This window comes from Diuraphis noxia, unplaced genomic scaffold (genome assembly GCF_037042655.1).
Source record: "Diuraphis noxia isolate RWA-SAM2 unplaced genomic scaffold, SU_Dnox_SAM2 contig0003, whole genome shotgun sequence".
NCBI classification, from domain to species: Eukaryota; Metazoa; Arthropoda; class Insecta; order Hemiptera; family Aphididae; genus Diuraphis; species Diuraphis noxia.
The window spans coordinates 18,092,743-18,105,997 of NW_028301713.1; the positions used below are offsets into that span (position 1 = coordinate 18,092,743).

General features: G+C 27.4%; 1 long non-coding RNA gene across 1 annotated transcript in view; it reads right to left on the reverse strand.

Moving 5' to 3' along the window:
* The window catches only part of LOC149056904 (uncharacterized), a 50,604-nt gene that overhangs the window by 13,592 nt on the left and 23,757 nt on the right, over positions 1 to 13,255 (reverse strand). The gene's annotated exons all lie outside the window — the stretch shown is intronic.

The window sequence follows — 13,255 nt, forward strand, 5'->3', positions numbered from 1 at the left end:
TCTAGTTAATTCTGTTGAAAAATTGCCATGGTTTTTTATAATAATGTCTAAGAACGTTTCACTAGTCTTAAATGACATTTTTAAACGGTATAGGCAAGGGACGCCGCCATAATATTAAGTGTACTACCCAGTAAAGTGCTAATAAATAAGCAATGCATAAAAATAAATATATGCATATATTTATTTTTATGCCATCCGATTGTACCACTCTACTATTTTTTCTTCAAAGTCAAGCACTTTATTGCGATGGCCTCTGCATGCTTACCCTAGGCTTATAAAGTTATAATATTATAATTACTAAAATTATAGGTCGTATATTATACATATTATTTAGCTGTTGCTGCATGACTGCGTAAATGGCGAATCTCGCCATAATATATTCGTCTGCGATTTCTCCGAATTTCGGTTCCCTCCATGATAAAACCGTTCAAGGAGGTCGGAACACGCCATATAAAGCGAAGTTATTTGTTATTTTGTCTTTCCATGGTTAAACGTAAAAACTACCATCTGAATATTCGTCACCACCCAAAATAAATTATAGTAATGTGGTCCCAATAATAAGAAAAAGTATACTTTGAACAAAATGAAATATAAAATATTTTTATTTATTTTCAACTTTCGCAAGGTTATATAGTTATATGCACTTTTGCATGGTCGGACAAAGTGATTTAGAGTAGGCTGTGTCAAACGACATTTTTCAATTTACATTAGTTTTGTGTTTGTGGATATTATATTAATTTATCTCTTTATTTTAATCATTAGTTCGTCCAAGTTTAAATTGTTTTCTTTTGATTGTATTCAAATGTCTGTGTGTCCTGCTGATAGAAAATTACAAAACCCGTTCAACTGTAATTGAATGTAAGTCTTATGTTTTATCTAATTTGTTTTTTTGCCAAATATGTCACAATATACAGTTCAGTGAATCAGGCGTAACGTCGAGAGGTCCATTTTCACATATTCACGTACTCTATATTAAGTATTAAATCTGCAAGCTAATCTATAATAATAATAAATATTATTTTCACCGAATAAGATTTATCTATGCTATAGGTATATCATTGACTATTTAATATTATTCAAAAAAAAAATTTTAAATCATAAAAATATTATTAACTTTTTCAAAATAAAATCAATGTTATTAATAGGACTCCTATTATAGTAGTACGCATATACTCAAACTGATACAGTACACGTTTTATTCGTTACACTATTTGTCTCTTTGTCTCTCGTCGGTTTAAACTCGTACACCTCATGATCTCGTTAAACGTTTGATATTATAATATAATGGCCTCGTATTTATTATTTAAATAATGTCAATTTTACGTAATTCATGGTTAAAATAAGATAATTACTAGTGTTACGTAATTTTATCTGCATAAATGAAACTATTGTTTTATTCGTCTATTATTATACTAATATTATATATTCATGTATACATTATTAATATTATGCTTAAGCATGATAATTTAAGAACAATAAATAATAAACAATAATTTTCTCGATAATATTATTATTTGTGGCTATACAAATAATTTTTATATAAAAACAAATACAACTATTGGAAAAACAGATAGGCACATCTCACAAAAGGAAAACGGTACCATGGTGGATTATGCAAAGATGCGATAAAATAATTTAACAGATTTCTCAATTATTTAAAAAAAAAAGTAAGTACTAAGTAGATGTCGCTCTGCTGTACAGTATAGTTTACAAGTGGGTTACTGTAATGGATGATATTACATTTTAATCCAATGATACATTATAATGATATACGAAAAACGATTCTAAGCGGAGACGGTTTGTCAGTCTAGGATGTTTAATAGTTTTATACTATACGTATTAATTATATTGCTATTATTTCAAAAAAAAAAAAAAAAAATGTAGGTACCTATGAAATAGATTCCAAATTAATCAAATCAGATTCATTGTGTGCCTGACTCACTCAGTCATTCATAGTAAGTATATACAATTTATTATAAAGTATTAATATAAGTCATTAACAACATTAACTATTGTCTATTGATATATTAGAATATAAAGTATACTCTAAAATTTTATATACCCACGGTTAATATTTTGGAATTTCAGCAATATAACTAAAATTGTTATTCTTGGTTATTTAATAATTAATTTCATCCAAATTTAAACAAAATAACTATAAAAAAAATTGTTAGATAGTTTTTAGATTCTTTTTTACCGCAGAATTAACTACTTACGTGAAACCTTGTTTTAAATTTTCAATTTTTATCTATAAAATTTAAACGTTTTATAAATTTTTGACCACCAAAGAATTTGTAAATTTTCAATTAAATAATTGTTGTCAACATTTGAACTTTAAATGGTTATAAAAACAACGTGCCAACGTATTTTGAATATTTTTCAACCGCTATTATATCAACTTATGGGAAACCTTGTATTACATTTTCAAGTTTTTGATCCAATGAATAACATATTATTGATATTCATAGAATAGAAAACTAAAACTAAAAAAAAAAAACGGAAAATTTCAAATATTTCAAATAATTTAAAAATTGTATCAAATAAAAAAACACACATCATTGTACAATCAATACATTCATCACATCGCTCAGAATCTAAAACTCAATAAAAAAAACTCAACCAGCATTTAGATTCATTACTAAAAAATACAAAACCAAATCCTGGCAAAAATATACAAACATAATAAGTCCAAATTTCTGTTTATCATAAATATGGATAATGAAAACTTATTGGTATATATATATTATTTATAACCAATGATGAATGATAAAATAATCCAACGGAAAAATATCAAATATCAATGGAAACTGGAAAGATACTTCTTTAAAAAAAAATTAAGCTTACGCAGAATACAGTTCAAATAAGCAGCGTTTAATGAAGTTTCTATAATATCTACCCAACTGAAAATTGTATCCCACAAGGATCAGTAATAAGTGGCGTAGTGTTATTAATAGCATGACAAATAAGATAGATATGTCAGAAATATTCTATAAATTACAGCAGAGCTCACGCAAACATGGCCGCCGGCTTTCGCCTATTATCACTTGAAATTATTATCATAATTTACATTCTAAATGTTACTTTATATAGTGATATCTCTAAATTATGATAATAGGCTGAAGCTTGACGCCATTTTAATTTAACAATGGGTATCGCGACGATTGCGGACGTACCTATCTTATTTAACCACACACACATAGAAACTACATTAAAATCACTACAATCATAATACATACTCTTCAAAACTGGTTTTAAATTGTCCCCTACCAAAAGCCAGGAATAATTTCAAGAACAACCTCAAATGGACATCTCATTTAAAAAACATTTAAAATAGGTCTAGCATGAATAATATTAATGTATAGATAATCAAATTCTACGCCACTACACTTGAGGAGCGAAATCAAAGTGACAACTATAATATAACTGTCTAATCCTATTCAAAATCAAATATGGTTCACAAATTTACGACACGGAAAATCTAGCTTCCTCAAAATATTGGATTCAATTCACAACAAGGAAATTCGATTGGCAATTGGACTACCTATTGAAGCTTTCGAGACAAACACAATTGACACTTGACAGCATTAAATTATGGCGGAGAAAATTTATCCCACACTGATATATAGATGTGATACAACAACTCAACTTAAACTTTAAAGAAACAAGAAAATATTATTTTTTTTAACAATCAAAAAATGACCAATTTCAATTGACGATATAAGACATTTCAATCGCCCACATCAGAGTCAGCCAATGTCATTTCTCACACATCCATTTTTAATTACTTAAGAGGACGCCACACCCGCATGTGTTGTCTCCGTCTTACAAACGTATAACATAGCAAAATCTGTTTAGCGCGGGACAACTGTTCTCCCTCAATATTTATAATAAAGTTTTCAAAATTTCACAACGCATAGGTAAGAACTTTATCAGTGTCATAGCGTAGTTATTTTTTTGATAGCACAAACTAATAATTTTAAATAATTTAATGAAAAAATAAAAAATAAATGTATTTTCTTAAGCTTATAACTTTAATTATATTTATGTTATCAAAAAAATAACGACGCTATGACACAGATAAAGTTCTTACCTATGCGTTGTGAAATTTTGAAAATTCTATTATAAATATTGAGGGAGAACAGTTGTCCCACGCTAAACAGACTTTGCTATGTTATACGTTTGTAAGACGGAGACAACACATGCGGGTGTGGCGTCCTCTTAAGAAGATGTCACCGTCGAATGCACATATGTTGTCTCCGTCTTACACACGTACAAAATGGTAGCTTTTCGTTCACTCTAATTATATCAAAACTAGCTGCACACTATTGAAACTGGTGAATGAAAATTTGCTGTCGTATACCTACGTGTGTAAGACGGAAATAACACATGCGGTAGCGACGTACTCTTAAGAGCCTCAACCAATATGCGACACTGAATGCTAACCATTAAACACATAGTGGAGAAAAAAACAAACAAACACAATATACTTCAACAAGCACCGACCTGAAACATACCATTAATCAACATAGTCAAAGCGCTTAATGAAAATCAATCCACTAAAACAATGGAATTTTTAAGCATTACAGATGTTTAAAAAAATATTGTAATGTTATAATTTTTCTACGATGTAACACTTAATTTAAGAAATCTAATAAGCGGAGTTTTGCGGTTGTACTTGGGTCTAAAGGTTTTTCTATTATCATAATATAAATATAGATATAGGTAGGTATAATATTATAATATGCTGTATTGATATTGCAGTGATTCTTTATATGATGAAAAACCGTCGACTGTCTTGATTATTATGATATAAAATATACATATTATATAATTTATATTAATTTACACACTTTCTGTGTAGCTGCATATTTTAATATTTATATGTAATACGTTTTATTTAATTATAGATTATTATTATTATTATTACAACAACTTGCAGTACAGTGTACATCATGCAAATAGTGTGTATTCGTAATGGTATATCAATTTTATTCGTTGTACCTACCTTTATCATATTCATTAGACTAGGCGCATGTTCAAAAAATACGTATTAAATTTGTCTGTGTTTGAAATTTTTTTTCGATTTTGTATACAGAAAATTACGAAGCGCACGCGCACGCGTTACTCAACGCTATATATATATATAATATCCACCACAGTTTTAGTTTTATGCGGACAGATAAAATGTAAATAGTTTATAATAATACTAATAATAATAATTCTCGACAGATAAAATAGCGACACAGATTTTTAAATTTTATACTACACGCGTATACGAAAATTAGCTCCGAACTCGTTATTTTTACAACCCGATCGAGCAAATAGCGGTAAGTCAAAGGGGATACATTATTTTATAAACTGAACAATTAAAAAAAAAATAACACAAGCGAGTGTAAAAAAAATATCCTCATGAGGACACTGGAGTGTAACGTTGCCAAATCATACAGGTTTTCATACATAATTAAAATTGTTATGATGTGCTCAGACGAATTTGTGTATTGTCACTCCAAATTAGTTTTTACATTATAAGTTCACTCTTTATCACGACCGTATTGTATTAAACTTACTCGAGCTAAATAAAAATGTACCTCTGACCGAAATTATATATGAAAAAAAAAATATCAACGAAATTCTTTAGTTACCAATACTCTCGTTATAATTCATAATTCATGAACAAATTTAACTACATAGTCGACATAATATTGATACTACCAGCTATATTGAATACAATTATGTGTATTATAATTATTATATCACGGTACATTATAATTATATTATGGTTTTTAAGACCTCAACGATGGTCATAATGAATATCATTATTGGTATACCTATAAAATTGTCGTGTGAATCTAAAAAATTATGGCTTATATATAAGACAAGTGTATAATAATATAATAAATATACAAAATTTAATACGATTAATATGCTCAATAATAATTGTGATGTAAGAAAAGTACCTACATCTGATAAAATACATTATATATGTAATAATAATAAAAATTTATCTTATTTAAGGTAGGTATATATAACAATATGCTCGATTTGCATTCACCCGTAAAATTCCCTTTCTATCCTGTTTTGTTATTCTTATTTGTATTCCATACGTACAAGTCCAAATTCCAAAACAATAACGTTATAATAAAGCATTGTATGTAGGTACCTAATAAGCAATATCACTAAGAATCGATTAATTTTAATCAATTGATATATTTAAAATGTATTAAACACTATAATCAGTTTTTATTAAATATACTTATAATTGTATACATAAAATAAAATTCGATGATTTGTGTTTGTGTGAAACACTCTTGAAACGTGTATTGTAATTAAAATTACTAAATACCTAACAATGTATACAGGTAAGACATGATAATATGATGTATGCTTTATTATTATTATTATTTTATAACCATTATGCAAATTGTAAACGATTCTCACGCATGGACCCTGTGGCGAATGGCGTATATAATTTATCGTCTTAAGCGCCACTGCAGAGGTGTGTAATGTGTGCAGGTGTATTATAATTTATAATTGCCAATCGGATCCAGTAAAACTGTGTGACATATCTAGTAAGTTTATATAACATTTCATAATATATCACATCGTCAGTGCAAGTAGTGCAGGCCACTAGGCGAGTGCATTTAATCCAAATGTTTTATGTGATGTAGACAAAAGTTATAATATTTACCTATGTATAAATCTTTAGTATATATAGTCGTAATAATTGAGTAAGGTCATGTACATAATATAACGTTAACAAATATTTGAAAAAAAAAATAAATATTATTTATAATTATCTGCACCAACTTATATTTTAGTGCAGGCCAAAAATCAATAAATATTTACTTCGTATTAGGGTACGTACTTGGGTAATAAATGAAAATAACAGCATCGAAGATGGCTTAAAACATTTCTGTTCTGAATTATTTATTATTTGGAAACCGACTAGAACTTGAAAAAACGACGTCGGAAATACCTTCAAATATATTATAATTGGCTGTCAAGTTTACAGTGTCAACTAAATGATAAACAAAGAAGATGAAACGAGACATTACCTGATAATACATATATATATATATATATATATATTGTACGCATATATATAACTATAAATTCCCCGCTTTCATAAAAAGTCCATGGTCAAATATTATTTACGCAAAATTTAAGAATTCAAAATACTGTCACGCTAAATACCTCCTGACACTTATAGCACACTTTCAATGCCCACTCGGTGAGGGTAGTTATAAAGTCATTTAGTATTAGCAGTTATTCAATTTGCAATACAAACATACGATTGTGTAAAGTGTATATTCATTAATTAAAACACAATTTTCTTGTAGAATTCCCTTCGCAATCAAAAGTTTATAATTCGCATAATAGATAAAGAGTATATTATAATATTTAATCAAACAAAATAAATACTTAACAATGCAATTTTTTATATCGCATATGTGTTATAAATAGATTAGAAACAGGACTTGACGTTTGAAAAATTCCCTTATTGGTGCACCGACTTGATAATAATTTGCATCGTTTTGAACTAGATTTTACCTTGAACAGCGTAAGTCGTTTATTATGTTATACAATGCATATTATTACCTAATTACGTTCCTAGTCGTGAACTTGAAACATATATATAGTTTTGTTCTCCATCTAATCATCACAAATTATTTTTAATAAATAATAATTGTATGGGATTTAAAAAAAAGTCCAATACAATAAACCGGCTCTGTTTTACAAAATGTTATTTCTTGATTAGAGAACAACTACTACAATTATCCACTTGAAAAATGGCTCCTCGTTGCTTATTTATCTTCAATCCTCACCACAAATTAGGGAGAGACTAATGCTGTGATATTTTGATTTGTTATATATTTTTAACTTTATATTAATTCCCATGCAGTTAACCAATTTGTGTTTTTCTTCTATCTTTGTCATATAAAATACCTACTTATCGTTTACATAGCGTATAATAACTGAATAAGTAATACAATTTATTCATAAAAAAATTAAAAATATCATATGGGTTCGTTTCATAACGAATGTCGGAATGTATGATACATTTGAAGAAACATAAAATACGTTTAGTTATAGTTTGATAATTGATGTGATTTGGCTATTTGATCATGAATTACTTTTACTTTTAATTTAATTGTATTTTAACAAATCTGTACTTACGATTCACGACAATACTAAATAAAGTACTAGCAAATTATTGTATTCATAAAATTAATTATTGGACGATAATTAAATTTCAACTTTTACAAGAATACAGGGACCTTGTGGTGTTATAATTTTTATAATCTTACTATAACTTAAGTTCTAGTTTTATATCATAATTTTAAGATAATTGATTTTTTTACTAAGGATTATCATCCATTTCTATTCTAGTACACTACCTAACTGGATAAAAGTTTTAGTTTCAATTTTTTATTTCGTTTATAACTTTGCTAAATCCCGTTGTTTTCGTTTCAGTTTAGATTCTAGCTTCTAATAATTAAACCACGCACGTTCTATAAATATATTACGTAGGTATTTTTAGTTATAGATTTATTATGATGTTTCCAGTTTACTCTAACATTTATAAGTTACCTACTTTTGCTTAAACATGTTTAATTGTGATTAATCGTCGCAGTAATATTTAACGTTACCACCTTTATGCATAATTCGAGGCAGTTTTTCAACAACGATTTATCATTAATTCGTATAGGATCCAATTACTCGTGGATAAGTAAATTATTTTATCGGTAAAAAAGTTTAATATGCTTTTTACCGGTTAACACTCACGTAGTCACGTTAATCAAAATGCGATAAATTTAATAATTACAAATTCATATTAACAATATTATAATGCATGAATTCTTGAATAATATTCTAAAAGCCTGTGAATGCAATACACGCTGACTGATATCTCCGCACATTAAGTACCTATATATCTATATATATATATAACATATGGAAGCGTTGCATCGTCACATTTTAGCTGCATATACATTATACATAGGTAACATTTAATAATGACAGTTATTGTACGTGAATTTTTTTGCTACGCGCCAGTAGCCACCAGCTGAGGTGGTAGGTATATGTTGCAGTATAAAATTGTATACAATCGACGGACAAGATATTTCTTGTGACCGAACAATAGATAAACAATAAATGAACGATAGATATTACCCTAACCTATATTACCCAGATATTTATCAAAACACGTCACTGATTTTGGTAGTCTAAATTCCGACGACCGTATGGGTTAGGAAACTAGGAGGTCACCAAGTGGTGGAGGTGGTACACAGGATTTCTGTATACTAAAATTAAATTTGCAAGCACCGCAACTAAAACACAAACTTCGTCAGAGATTGCGACGGTATAACAAAAAATAAATTTATTTATACATATAATTTTATGGACAATTTACAGCTCATCGTCGCGTAAACATTTTCAAAGATTTGTTGAACCCAGTTGAAGATAAATAGGTACTTTATAGATAGATCCATTTGAATTCACTCGTAGGTATATAATATTTTTTTTATGAAAAACGACTAAGGTATGGAAGAAAATTACAAGTTTACCGCAATGATGTTAATAAATTGTCATCATTGTTTATGGTACATTTTTGATTTTAACCTTTATAAAGGATAATTCTCCTAAAATTCACTTTTTCTATATTTCCGTTAAAAAACAGAAAGTTCTCAAACCAATTTTAAAAATTTTTAATGTTCAATATAATTTTATTTTAACTAGTAAAATATTATTAAGATGAAGTTATTAAGAATAAAGAATATACAAACAATACCTATAGGTATGTATATTTCTAGATCGCAATCACGTAAAGTCAATATGGATTAAAAACTTTTTATAGTCTATTTTATATTACGAAAGTGAATCATGGCTTAACAAATGAACAATCCGTTGCTATCCGAAATATTTTAAATCAATTAAAATCAAAATTATAAATTCTTATGTAATATTATTATTTTTATAAATAATAAATTTGGATGTATTATCATAATAAACAATAATATTATAGGTATCATATTATTACAATATACAGTATACCTACACTTGTTTTGGTGTTCTTAAATATGAATACTATAATTTGTATACAAAGATTAAATGATTATACATTAACTAAATCTGAGCATTAAAAAAATATAACAATAAACACTTGTTATTTTTTATTGTTATTTGTTATTTATTGTTATAATATAATCACCAAAACTAATAACACAGTTATAAGTTATTACAGATTAATCAAAAACTTAGGACCTACCACAATAATATTTGTGAAGTTTATTCATGATAATATAGACGATTTAGTTATAACCACAATAACTATAATATATATATATATACATATTATTATTATTGTACTTTAGCACTCGTAGAAAATATAGATCGAATACGTTCAGCCCCGACCCCATTGTATTTAATTACCTTTACTAAACATTTAATTACATCGTAACACCATTCATAAAACACAACGTTAAAAATAAAGCGGTGTGTCAAAAATTAATCAACAATCATCATAGGTGCAACAAAATGTCTAAAAGCTAAAAAGTTAAGACATCCAAATTTAATATGACTGTTTAATGTTTACAAAAGAGGACGTTACCCATCTGTTTGTTATTGTGTCTACGGTTTACACAAACGGTCGTACGACATACCAAAATTTGGTAACCAAAATATCGTCGTTCACTAATTTCAATAATGTATTCCGGCAGGGGTCTTCAACCCGCGGCCCACCCTGTCATAATATGCGGCCCGCGATCACGTTTTAAATTTAGCATGTACATTTTCTAGTTTAATAAAACTATAACAGTTAAGCTATCGCTATCGGAAATATGCGATAAGATGAATTGAATCACCTGCCAAGATATAATTATTATTATAATTATAAGTTAGTTCGTATAATCGATTGTGGGACGAGCACAATATTCTCGTTTGTGTGTAAAAAGTTTCAATTTCATACTTTTTCTTCGTAATATTTGTACAGTATATGTCGGTGAGTAAAAAGCGTAAAATCTCGGATGAAAGTCGCGTTTTTCAAGAAAACCGGTCCAATACCTATTTTTTTATTCAAATTAAAGAAAAGGCAATAGATGCCTATAATGTTTGATTTGTCAAGAATCGATTTCAGTGATGAAAGAGTGCAGTGTTACTTCAACGGAAAAATACGCAGAAGCGATTTCTGATTTAAAAATCCAATTTGATTCGAGGTTCTTAGATTTCAAAGCTAACGAAAAATTGTTTAATTTTTTTACAATTCCGTTTTCATCATCAGTTGAAGATGTCCCTGCAGAAAATACGCAAATGGAGATCATTGATGATTTACAGAACAATACAATATTAAAAGAAAAGTACAATAATGTTGAACTTTCAAATTTTTTATTCGAAATATATTGACACGGAGACATATCCTAATCTCCGAAACAACGCATTAAGAATGATGTCTCTTTTTGGCAACTACTAACTCTAACACTTATAAGCACATTTTTTAACGAATGAAAATTGTCAAATCTAAAACTAGAGCTCGATTAACTAACATTCATTTGGAAAATTCACTCAGAATTGTATCGTATCAGATCCGACCAAATATCAAAAAATTAGTTAGTGAAAAACATTGTCAGTTTTCACATTAAAAATAAAATAAAAAATTTGTAATTTAAAAAAAATATTTATTTATATATGTTTTAATAATAATAATTTGTAATTTTAAATGTACCTACCTAATTTTAAAAATTGTAATAATAAAACTGAATTTTTATATAAAGTACATGTTTGTACTACGAATGTGGCCCACTAGATTTAAAAAATAATAATATTTGGCCAGCTGCATAAAAAGGTTGAAGAGTAAATTTTAAGTAAGGACATTATCTATGATGCTTATTGAGTGACGGCGATTTTTTCGATGTTTTTATTTTCAAGCAAGAAATGGGTATGTGAAATAACACAAATTAAAGATGATTATATTATCTCATTGCTTGGAAATTAAAATATTGAACAAAAGCCGATTCTTAAGCACAGATAATTTTCTTACCTATAAATTTTATGATAAGTTAATTCACTCAAATATTAAAACTAACAGCACATTATTGAAATTTGCATGTGAACGAAAATTTGGTATGTCGTACGGGTTTAAGACAGAGTCGACAAATGCATCATATTGTGCCTTCAATTATACTGTTAGTGTGTGAACAAGAACAACTTTATTCTTTGTTATAATCTGAATGTTAATGTGGTGCTGTTTTTTTGAATTTTAAAACAATAATTGGCGTCCAATACCGCTGCTGTTATATTGTTGTTGTTGTTGGTGTTTTTTTTTTGTGATATTATCATTACTCATTAGATATAAAAAAAATTCTAAAAATAACATATAAATAGCTATAATTTATATTGCAGTGCGTGTATTTTTAAGATTTTTACCACTACACAGAACAACATAATATTACTAATAAGCGGAGTATAAGAAGCTGTCCAGAAGCTAAAATATCAAACTATATACTCAAGTGAATTGTAAATATCTAATAATTTGTGCTCTATTGCACTTTAAAATGTGTTGTAATTATGCAAATTGTTTTAAATTCCATACCATTCCAAAAGATAATTCAACATAGATCTTCGTACAGTATATACCTATTATATTTGATTCATTATATAACGATCCAGTAATTAATATATTATTTAAAAATTGTATTTTTCCTAAAATAAACTAGAAATTAAATCATACTTCAGTTATCTAATATTATCCTATTCTTTAAATATAAAACATAAATAACAATAATATTATTAATAGTCTATATCGATATTAATAATTGCTCATAATGTATACGATAGGGACTAGGTACCTTGAGAAAACATTATTATGTATATAAAAGTCAATAATAGAACAATATAATTTTATGTGCTTTATACGTGATGTTCTCAAATAAAGTCATAATACAATAAAATGTAATCGAATAATTAGTTTGATGGTTATTATTGTCTACACTATGAAATAGGTATACATTATAGTTTCACTTTATATATTTAATATTTTTATATCAGTGTTAATAGTTGATCCCGCAAATGTTTTATCGCCAGAATATATATATTTTTTAAACTAAAAAAAAATTTTCATTTTTTTTTTTTTTTTTTTGGTGGTAGAACCAACATATACTTTGTTTAATAAGTGAATAGGTATTTTAGATTTTGTGGTTTCCAAGATTACTGAGTACAAACAAACCCATAGTGATTTTTAAATATTTTATAATTTCTT